At 41.4% G+C, this 11,471-nt stretch overlaps 1 long non-coding RNA gene across 1 annotated transcript; it reads left to right on the top strand.

Annotated features, from left to right (window-relative positions):
* Positions 1 to 4,563: 4,563 nt before the first annotated feature.
* On the top strand, positions 4,564 to 8,787 carry LOC107196470. Its single transcript, XR_001517872.2, has 3 exons — positions 4,564 to 4,751; positions 4,864 to 4,937; positions 7,405 to 8,787. It is a non-coding gene; the product is annotated as an uncharacterized LOC107196470 (long non-coding RNA).
* The last annotated feature ends 2,684 nt before the right edge of the window (positions 8,788 to 11,471 follow it).

The following is an 11,471-nucleotide window of genomic DNA, read 5'->3' as shown; positions in this document are numbered from 1 at the left end:
TCGCCCGCCTCGGTGTCTATGCAAGGCCGCTTCGCCATTGCGGTATTACTGTCCCCCTCCCCCAGAAGCCCCCGCCTCGTTCCCTGTGAACCCTGGTAATCCTAATAAAATTCTGAGCAAATTCAAAGTGCTGCTTCGAGTCTTTTGTTCGCCCGGTGTGCCGTCCCCAGCAGCCAGTGTTCCTTGCTGCAGATCCGCAGGTAGCCGCCTTGTCTACGCACTGGCCTGCAAAATGCTAGCTGTGGGGAGTTGGGGTTGGCTGGCTGGGGCTGGGCCGCAGAGGTGTGGCGTCAGGCCAATGCGGACCATCCTGGCCAATGGCAGGGCGAGGCTGAAAGCCCCTCCCTCTCCCGGCGGCTGCAGTAGACTCTGCCAGGTAGCAAACAGCTTCCAACCCCTCCCCTTCTTGCGCTCGGGCAAGCGCAGAGAAGCGCCCTAGGACATTCATTTATTGTGATTCATCTTTTTATTCATCGTGCAGCAAACCTTTTTTTGGGCCCAGTGTGAGCTGGGTGTGGGGGAAGCCAGAGGGATCCATTTTTTTCATTCACATGTAGTAGGAAAAAAATAAACGATATCGGTTTGGAGAGCTCTCTCATCTTAGGGAGGGGGCGCAGGGTCCCTGGAGCTGGGCTTGGGAGAAAAGGCAAGAAAGGATGGCTCAGGCGGAGGAGTTTGCACAGAGATAAGGAAAAGGAAAAGGAAAAGGGAAATTACTATGTAGCTGTAAGATGGGAGAGGTCAGGAGTTGGGAGTCTGAAAATAGGTTTTATCTAGGAGACCTTGGAAAGGCTGAGTTGTTTTAAATTTTGGATACAGTAACTTTATAATCAATGGACACCAGAAATACCTCCCAGATTCTTTCTGGATCATAATGACAACTTATGTAGCCATCCGGGTCGGTCGTCTGCAATGTACCTCTCGAGGTTTCCATCCAACGCCCTTATTTTGCTGTAAGTATGCAGATCTGCGTTTTAGAGAATGCCCTCTGCTGGCTGCCAGGAGAATGGATTGGAGGGAGGGAGAGCACTGAGAAAGCGGCGAGGAAAGCTATAACTCAGAGTGGCGTGATGGGGATGGATATAGGAGGTTTCTTTATAATAAATTTTTTAAAGAAGTTTTAGACTTACAGAATTATTGCGAAGATAATACAGAGAGTTCCCATATACCCTACAGCCAGTTTCCCCTGGTGTTAGCATCTTTCATTGGTATGGTACACCTGTCACAATTAATACGTTATTGTGAACTAAAGTCCATACTTTATTCATATTATCTTAGTTTTTACCTAATGCCCTTTTCCAGGATACCCCATTACATTTAGTCATCACGTCTCCATAGGCTCCTCTTGGCTGTGACAGTTTCTCAAACTTTCCTTGTTTTTGATGACATGGAGTCATCAACATTTGAGGAGTAATGGTCAGATATTTTGTAGCACCCTGTCAAATTGGGATTTGTCTGATGTTTTTCTCATGATTAGACTGGGGTTATGGGTTTGAGGAAGGAAGACCACCGAAATAAAGTGCCATTCTCATCACATTATATCAAGGGGATATACTATCAATATGTTAACCTTGATCTCCTGTCTGAGGTAGTGTATGTCAGGTTTCTCCACTGTAAAATTACTCACCCCTCCCCTCCATAGTATACTCTTTGGAAGGAGTAGCCCATGCTTAGGGAGTGGAGAGTTACGCTCCATCTCCTTAAGGGCAAAATATCTGCATAAATTAATGAGAATTCTCCCACACTAGAAATGTGTCTATTCTATGAGAACTTTTAAGATGCTGGAATTGACAGGCTTTAGATATGGGGAAAAGGATTGAGATAAGTCAGGGATGGCTGCCAGGTTGCTGTGGAACCTTTGGCAAGGACCCTTCCCTCTCTGGGACTCTTCTGTGAAATGATTGGAATACTAGATCTTAGACATACTCCATGATTCTCATAAATGTTTTGGGGAGAGCGTGGAGGCTTGGATGCCTCTGTTTCTGACCTGGGACTATACTGTCAGAAGTGGGTAGAGGAGACTGGCCCAGAATAGGAACATCCTCCCTCAGGGCCAAAGATGAAAGTGCAGGATCCTGAGTCAAGGCATCTTGTGCAGAAGGAAGAGACAACTACGTGCAGTATCTGGAGCCAGTCCCAGTGAGCAGGTGATGAAGTAGAGGGGAGTAGAAAGCAGCAGGGGTAAAGGGCTGAGAGTGGGCCAGAAAGAGGTCAGCCTGGCAAGAGGATCCCAGCCAGTCTGAGAAACAGATGGCCTGGGTACCCTTGTCTCAATCTGCTCTTCCTTGCAACATGACTCCCTTGCCTTCTCTAGAGGGCCTCAGTTTTCCCATCTGCAAATGGCGGCTAATTGTGTTGGAAGATCAGCCCTGGAAAAGCAACCTGCCTAAGATCCCAAGATGGAGTCCAGCCTCGAAGTGTACCTCAGAAGCCTGGCCTTCATCATGCTCTTCCCTGATTCCTTTCTGTCTCCCTAATCAAATCCCCAGTCCCTCATCCTGGCACTTGAGGCTCCTCTTCACCCACCCTGTCAAAGAGGTCCTCTGGCTTCAGGGACACTGTTAGAAGCCAAGTATAGGATTCTAATATAGTTATCCAAGGTGCTCATGTCCTCGGCTAAGGCATGGGAGGAGAGAATGTTCTTTGCCTAGAGTGATATCTTGTTCCCTGTGCCCTCAATCCTCAGTGTATGGTCCTGCCCAGTCTGGGCCTCCCAAAGGAATGGGCTGTTCTAGGTCTTTAAAGTCACATCCAACTCCAAAATATAGTCTTTGCTGAAGACCAGAGAAGACGGCCCCATTTGCAGGGACCCTAAACAGAAACCAGGAAGAGGACCAGGAGGAGGAGGAGGAGGAGGAGGAGTCATGGACCCGATGTGGACCAGGGCCTGTTCCCATGCTGAAGCTAATTGTCTTTGTGTCCTTCACAGCTCACCCCACTCCTTTGCAGCAGAGGGCCTTGATCCTGGGGATGAGGTTCCCAGAATCTCCTGGAGCCAGACCTTTAAAATGCCACCCACTTCTATGACCCAAAGAAGATTGGCAGGGACAAAACTAGATTTAAGAATATCCCTCCTTCTTAGGTCACCAAAAAAGCTAGCACTAGCTCCCTCAGTTGGGGGGTGCAGAGGATAAGTTAGGGAGGAATCCTATCACTCATTCAGTAAACTTGTTGAACACCTACTGTATGATTGATATTACACTGGATGATAGAGATACAACAAAGAAACATGACGGGTCAAGTCTTTTGTCCTCCTGGAACCCAGAGTTTAAGACAAGTGTTCTTAACACTTTTTATGACACAGACCTTTTTAGTGATATGGTGAAGCTAATAGGCCTTTTCTCAGAAAACAATATCTTTTAAATACATAAAATAAAATATCATTGGTTACAAAATTAACTAATTATATTGAAATATAATTATTAAAATATGAAAAAAGCAAGTATGTGCTATAGTAATATATGTGCTCCTCATTAATTCATTAAATCATAAGATCCAGTGGAGGGTCTAATGACTATCATGATTTTAAAAGAGATGGGATTACATGATATTTCAAAAGATCTGCAACATCTTTAATGTGATATGAAAATCTCTGTGATTTCTGTTGGTGGCAGTGTCCCAGGTACTACTAATACTATGGTTACTTACTTTCTTTACTGAAAAAAAAAAAATGCTTAATTTCAACTGGTGGAGAGTGAAAAAAAGATATAATTATTTTTCCCATGCAAACTCATGGACCCCTCTAAATCCTATTCCCAAATTAAGAACCCCTGGTAATAGGAAGGTCCTTGCTTTCTCTCCTTCCTTCTTAAACAACTTTTGTTCTGAAGACAGAAGCCTGGGTTTTATTCTGGGTCTTATTGCTGTGTAACCTCAAGCCAATCAGTTTGCCTCTCTGGGCCATAGTTTCCTCAGTCTGAAAAATGAGAAAGGCAAGAATTGAGATGGGAGACCTTAACTATTAATATTCCAGGCAATTAATTTACGTTCTCTCATTTAATCGTCATAACGATAGTGTCAGGCAAGATTTTAAAATTGTCTTCCCATTTCACAGATAGTTAAACTGAGGCCCCTAGTGAGGTTATCACTTGACCAATGTCTTAGTCAATAAGTAGCAGGTGCTGTTGGGTGACTGGCCTGGTCCCCCTCGTCCTCCATGGATGAAATTAGGAACTACACTCAGTTTGAGCGAAATAAACCTGGCTCAGAAATCCCTGCAAGGAGGGTAGAGCTATGGGAAATTGGGGGCAGAGTCGTGTCTCTTAGCGGGGCGGTGGCTTACACAATGTAGCATACGGAGAGTATGACATCAAGAAGCCGGGATCTTTCATCGTTCACTAATTTCCGCCAAGCCCCACTTTGGGATTCGCGCCTGCGTATTCCCAGCTAACCTCTCTAAACCCTATGGAATAAACTGGCATAGGGAGTGACGACCCCACCTCTCTTGGCCAATCCTATTAAAGGGTGGGCTTGGCTCGTCAGCCAATCAAAGGCCCCTGAAGGGGCGGAGTTTTCTTCCGCCTGGATTCAGGCCTAGGGGCTTAAAATAAGACCTTTCTATCTCCAGCCAATCCCAGGGAAGGCAGGAGGGCACTCCTCCAATGGGAGCCCGGGAGCCTTACGTGGCGATGGAGCTTGCGACCCAACTCGCACTCCAGCGGGCGGGAGGGACGCGTCCAGGGTATTCGTGAGATCCAGCTGACATCCCCTGCAATCTGCTTGCGTGCGGCGTGAATGGCGGGAGGTGTCCGGTGAGACGCTGTAGAGACCAGGGTCGGGGGGCGCAGGGGAAAGAGGCCGGGCAGGAGCGCGTGAGGGGTGGGGTCTGAGCGAGCTCTTAACTGGGCAGCCTCTCAACCGTAGGTCAGCGGGTTGCAGAGGATCTTGCGGGTAGCAGAGGGAGAGCGAGTGCCCCTGCAGCCCCACGCTGCGACCAGGTGAGTACCCTGCGAAGACTACCTCCCATTCCCGCCCTCCGCGCCACCCCCTTCCCCTTAGTCTTTTGGAAAACGTTTCCGTGCAGGTCTCCAGCTCACGTGATCGTCTGCGTGCACGTCTGTAAGTCTTCATCTCTCTCTGCCCCGCCTTTCCGTCTCCCTATCTCCATCTTTCTGTCTGCCTCTTTCTGTTTCACTCCCTGAGACATATATACTAGACAACACAGACCCAGAAGGCTGAATCCTGATCCTACCAGTTAAAACTAGCCGTGAGACCTTGAGTCATCTACTTCACCCATCTCAGCCTGTTTCCTGATCTGTCAAATGGGGTCTCCACCTGAGACAATACATATGCATCGTTTTGCCCAGCGCTTGGCCCCTAGAAAGTATCAAATAAATGACAGTCGTGATTGAAAAGAATATTATCTCTCTCTCGGTCTTTGTCTTTGTTTTCTCCTGTCTGTCTCTGACCTTCCCCCATTGGTTCTACTTTCCGAATGCTTCTTTCTCTGTTACTGTTTTACCTCTTTCTACATGTCTCTTTCCCATCCCTAAATAGGTGAGAGATGTATTGTTTATAGCAATGCTTGGCCTGAGAGCACCTATGAGCTTAGCCTTGGGCTCTGAACTTTCTGTGGGTAAAAAATGGAGCCTGGACTTGGGCTGCTTCTGGCCTTACTGAGGAAAGAACCCTCTTTATTCCCCAGCCTACTGTGTTAAACTTTTAAAGATCCCCAGGGTGGAGAGCAACTTAGATGAAAAAGTGGATCAGGCCCTTTATATTATACCATGTTAGTCACCACATGAAGACCGAGGGTCTCCAAGTTACATCCCCATACAGCCCTTCTGAAATCCTTTGACCAGGCCTTCTGGAACTCACCTTCAGTCCCCTCCATTCTCACCCTGGCTTCTGAATAGTCTCTTTGTTTTCTTGCCATGCCTTAATGGTTCTCATACCTATTGGACCCAATGCTCCATCTTTCTAATGTATATTTTGAAACGCCCCTTTCACTATTCTGAAATGAAGTGCATAGATAATAGAATCTCTCTACACACATAATTCCCCCCAAACCAATACAATGTCCTAATTGTAATATAAGGGACAGATAAAGGAAGAGTAATTTATAATAAAACAATATGCATTTTAATATGTAAAGGCTGGGATATAATTCCACTAGAAGACATAATGAAATGGTCTGATACTCGAACCTGAGACTATGACAGCTACACATGTGTTGATTGGTGACCCAGAAACCACGGGTAAGGTGATGCAGTTTTCTTAGAAAATGAACAATTCTTCATAAAGTTCTAAACAAAACAAAGTGCAGTCTTCCTGAAGTTATGTAGTTATTGAATTTTTAGAAAAATCACTGTTTATTAAAATCTATGTTCTGGCCCCCATAACCTCTCTCACCTTATCTCCTACCACTCTCCCACTTGCTGCTTCTATGTCACCCATCCTGGCCTCCTTTATGCTACTTTAATATACTAGGCACCCTTCTACCTCAGGGGTTTGTACTGGGCCATCCCCTGTACCTGGAATGCTTTTCTCCCACAAGGCTCATGCCTTTACTTCCTTCAGGGCTGTACTCAGATGTCACTTTCTCAATGAGGCCTACCTAGACAGACCGTCCTGTTTAAAATTGCAGCTCTCCCCAGCATATACCCTGCTCTTTTTTTTCCATAGTGCTTATCACTCTCACATAATATGTAATTCACATCTTTATTATGTTTGTTGTCTGACTCTTCCACTCGATTGTAAGCTCTAGAAGGGTAGTTGTTTTCGTCTTTTTTGTGCTCTGATGCATCTCTATTACCTAAAACAGTGCTTGCCACATTGTAGGCTCAGTAAATGTTTGTTGAATGAATGAATGAATGAATGAACAGATTTTTCACCTACATGATTGTCTGGTGGGACATTCTAAAATTCTATCAGATGTGTGGTGCTGTCTTGCTGCGTGGAGCTGTCTTGTGCAGCTAAACATCCCTGGTCCATGCTCTCTAAATGTCACCAGTGAGCTCCAATTATTGTAACAATCAAAAATGCCCCCAGGCACCTCTTGTCTGTCCAACCTGCTATTGAGAACCACTGCTTGAATAGAAACCTTGCTTTCCTCTGAGCATTCTGCTCCCCCAGCAGCCCCATCATACCCCTCTTACCAGGAGGCCAGGAGATGAGGGTAGTTGTCCTCACTCTAATTGCCCTTCCCAGACGTCTTCTCTCCCTCCCTAAACAACCTTTATTAGAATTATTTTTATTTTAAAATAATTTTATTTTAAAAAATTGTAAAAATAGTACAAAGAATTCCCATATATAATTCACTCAGATTCCCCAAATGTTAAGAAATTATACAACTATGGTGCAGTTATCAAAATTAGGAAATTAACATAGGCACAGTACTATTAACAAAAATACAGAACTTATTCAGATTTCATCAGTTTTTTCACTAATATGTTTCTCTTCTAGGATTGACTTCAGGATCCCACATTGCATTTGGTTGCCATGTCTCCTTAGGCTCTTTCAATCTGGGACAGTTCCTGGAAGAAAACATAGGAATAAAGTTTTTTTTGTCTTTCATGGCTTTGATACTTTTGAAGAGCCCCAGGCCGTTATTTTATAGAATGTGAGTTTGTCTGATGTTTCTTGTGATTATAGTAAAGTTATGGAATTGGGGCAGGAATACCACAGAAGAGACATATCTTCAGTGCTTTGTATCAGGAGGCTCGTAATGTCATTTTGTCCCAGTACTGGTTTTATTCACTGACTATTTGTTTAAGGTGGTGTCTACCAGGTTTCTCCACTACAGTTACTCTTTTTTCCTTTATAATCAATTAGTAATTTGTGGAGTGATTCTTTAAGATTATGTAAATATCAAACATCTTGTTTTAAATCTCAGATCATCAAACTATACTATCACCCACCCATCCGTGTTAGAGTCAGGTACAAACATACACACATACCTGCCCCTGTCACACCTCATTCCTAGAAGAATTTAGCTACTAGTCACTCTCTATAACACTGCCCCAGTCCTACTTCTTAGTGATTTTAATACCCTCATAGATGACCCTTGCGGTGTTCTTGTCTCTCATTTCTGTGATCTGCTCTCCTACAATACCTTTCAAACCCACCTCAGCCACCTACTCTGATAGTGGTACCCTTCTTATCAGTACCTGTAATATCATTGCCTCCATGATCTCAGTTTCAGGCGTCCTGCTATCCATCCAGTACCTCTAATCTTTCTTTCCCTCTAGCTCCCCAACTCCAGCAAACCTTCAGCATTTTTCACTACTCTTTACTTACTCCATGTTCCCGTGTCCTTCCTTTAATCAGCTTAGATTCCGTGGTCCATCACTATAGTCCTTCCCTTGCATACATCCTCACTTGCCTTGGCCTCTGTCACTTCAGCACACTTACCAGGTAAACCCCGGGCCCTGGTTAAATCTTTTGTTGCACCTTTATTGAGATATATTTCACATACCATAAAATTCATCCTTTAAAGGGTTTTTGGTATCTTAACAGAATTGTGCAACCATTACCACAATCAATTTTAGAACATTTGTATCCCACCCAAAAGAAGCCTCATACTCATTAGCAGTTACTCCCCATAACTCCCCTCCCCCAAGTCCTAGGCAACCACTAATCTGCTTTCTATCTCTACTGATTTGTCTAGCCTAGACAATTCAGGTAATTGGGATCATACAACATGTTGGTCTCTACGAGTAGCTTTTTTCACTTAGCATAATGTTGAGGTTCATCCATGTTGTTGCATGTAGCACTCCCTTTTATTGCCAGATAATCTGTTGTATGTGTATACCACATTTTATTTATCCATTTGTCGGCTGATGGACATTTCAGTTCTTTTCATGTTTAACTATATAAATAATGTTGCTCTGAACATTTGTGTACAAGTTTTTGTGTGGATGTATATATGTTTTCTTTTCTCCTAGGTAGATACCTAGGAGTGAGATTGCTTGGTCATATGGTGACTCTATGTTTAACTTTTTGAGGAACTACCAAACTATTTGCAAAAGTGGCCTCACCATTTTACATTTCCCATCAGCAATGTATGAGGGTTCCAGTTCCTTCATACCTTCACCAACACTTTTTGCTGTTTGTCTTTTTGATTATAGCTATCCTATTGAGTATAAAGTGGTATCTCATTGTAGTTTTTATTCGCATTTCTCTAATAACTAATGATGTTGAACATCTTTTCATGGAGAAATGTCTATTCAAATCCTTAGCCCTTTTAAAATAAAATTATTCATTCTCTTATTGAAATTATTCATTCTTTATATATTTTGGATACAAGTCTCTAATCAGATATATAATTTACAAATCTTTTCTCCTATTCCGTGGGTTGTCTTTTCACTTTTTTGGTGGTGGTCTTTGATTCACAAAAGTTTTTAAATTTGATGATGTCAAATTTATCAATTTTTTCTTCTGTTACTTGAGTTTTTCATGTCATATCCAAGAAACCATTATGTAACCCAAGGTCACAAAACTTTATTCCTATGTTTTCTTCCAGGAATTGTATGGTTTTAGTTCTTACATTTAGGCTGATTATCCATTTTCAATTAATTTTTGTATGTGGCATGAGGTAGGGGGGTCCAAATTTCATTCTTCTGCATGTGAGTATCTAGTTGTCCTAGCACCTTTTCTTAAAGAGAGTATTCTTTCCCCTATTGAATTGTCTTGGCAACCTTGTAAAAAATCAATTGATCGTAATTCATAAATGTAAAGGTTAAGTTCTACACTCTTAATTCTATTTCATTGATTTATTTGTCTGTCAATATGCCATACTACACTGTCTTGATTATTGTAGCTGTGTAATAACTTTAGAAATCAAGAAATGGGTGTCTTCTTTATTCTTTTCCAAGATTGTTTTGGCTTTTCTGAGTCCTTTGCATTTCCATATGAATTTTAGGATCAGCTTGTCAGTTTCTGCTGATCCAGAATATCAGCTGGAATTTTTATAGGGATTGTGTTGAATCTATATATCAATTTGGGAATTATTGCCATTTAACAATATTAAGTCTTCCTATCCATGAACATGACAAGTCTTTCCATTTAGATCATCTTTAATTTCTTTCATAAGTGTTTTGTAGTTTTCAGTGTACAAGTCTTGCACTTCTTTTGTTAAATTTATTCCTAGGTATTTTATTCTTTTTGCTGCTATTATAAATGTGATTATTTTTCTTAACTTCTCTTGCTGATTGTTCATTTTTAATGTGTAAAAGTACAATTGATTTTTGTGTATTGATCTCCTATCCTTCCACATTATCGAACTTGTTTATTAATTCAAATAGCTTTTTAGTGGATTCTTTAGGATTTTCTGTATACTAGATCATATCATCTGTATATAGAGATCGTTTTACTTTTCCTTTCCAATCTGGATGCTTTTTTTTTTTTCCTTTGACTAATTGCCCTGGCTAGACCTTCCAGTACAATCCTGACTGGAAGTAATAACAACAGACATCCTTGTCTTGTTCCTGATCTTAGGGGGAAATTATTGAGTCTTTTTTCATTAAGTGTAATGTTAGCTGCGGGTTCTACATAGATACGTTTTATCAAGTTGAGGAAGTTTCCTTCTACTCCTAGTTCTCTGAGTGTTTTGCCATGAATGGATGTTGAATTTTGTCAAATGCTTTTTCTGCATCTATTGAGATGATCATGTGGAGTTTATGCTTTATTCTATTAATGTGGTATATTACATTGATTAATTTTCAGGTGATAACGTCGCATTCCTGAGATAAATCCTAATTAATCATGTTATATAATACTTCTTATATGTTGCTGGACTTGATTTGCTAGTATTTTGTTGAGGATTTTTACATCTATATTCATAAGGGGTATTGGTCTGTATTTATTCTTGTGATGACTTTGTCTGGTTTAGGTATTAGGGTAATAATGGCTGTATAGAATTGGGAAGTGTTTTTTCCTCTATTTTTTGGAAGAATTTATGAAGGATTGATATTTGCCTTGTGTATGTCTTACGTCTTTTCTATTCCTTTGTTCTTTAATTCCTCTTTTTTGTGTGTTAAGTAGATATTTTCTACTATAAACTTTTAATTTCCTTATTAACTATATATATTTTTGAGTTAAGTTCTTAGTGACTGCCCTGGGAATAACAGTTAACACCTTAACTTGATATAATCTACTTTGGATTAATTCTACCTTTCAATGTTATATAAAAACTTTGCTCCAGTATACCTCTGTTCCCTCTCCCCTCCTTCGTAGTAGTATTATCATACAAGTTACTTCTTTATACATTATAAACCCACAGTTTTATTATTATTGCTTTATGCAATTGTCTTTTACAACAGATAGGAAAATAAAAGTGTTACAGACAAAAATACGTTCTTTCATAATAGCTACATAGTTTACCTTCAAGTTACTATATAGTGCCCTTTAATTTCAGTCTGAAATTAGTGTTTCTTGTAGGATCAGTCTGCTAGCAACAAAATCTTTCAGTTTTTCTTTATCTTCTCTTTCATGTTTGAAGAAAGTTTAGCTAGATATGGAATTATCCATTG

The sequence above is a fragment of the Pteropus alecto genome, unplaced genomic scaffold (assembly GCF_000325575.1).
Source record: "Pteropus alecto unplaced genomic scaffold, ASM32557v1 scaffold159, whole genome shotgun sequence".
Taxonomy (NCBI): Eukaryota; Metazoa; Chordata; class Mammalia; order Chiroptera; family Pteropodidae; genus Pteropus; species Pteropus alecto.
Note: the sequence above shows the minus strand (reverse complement) of the source record. Positions and strands in the feature narration are given on the sequence as shown.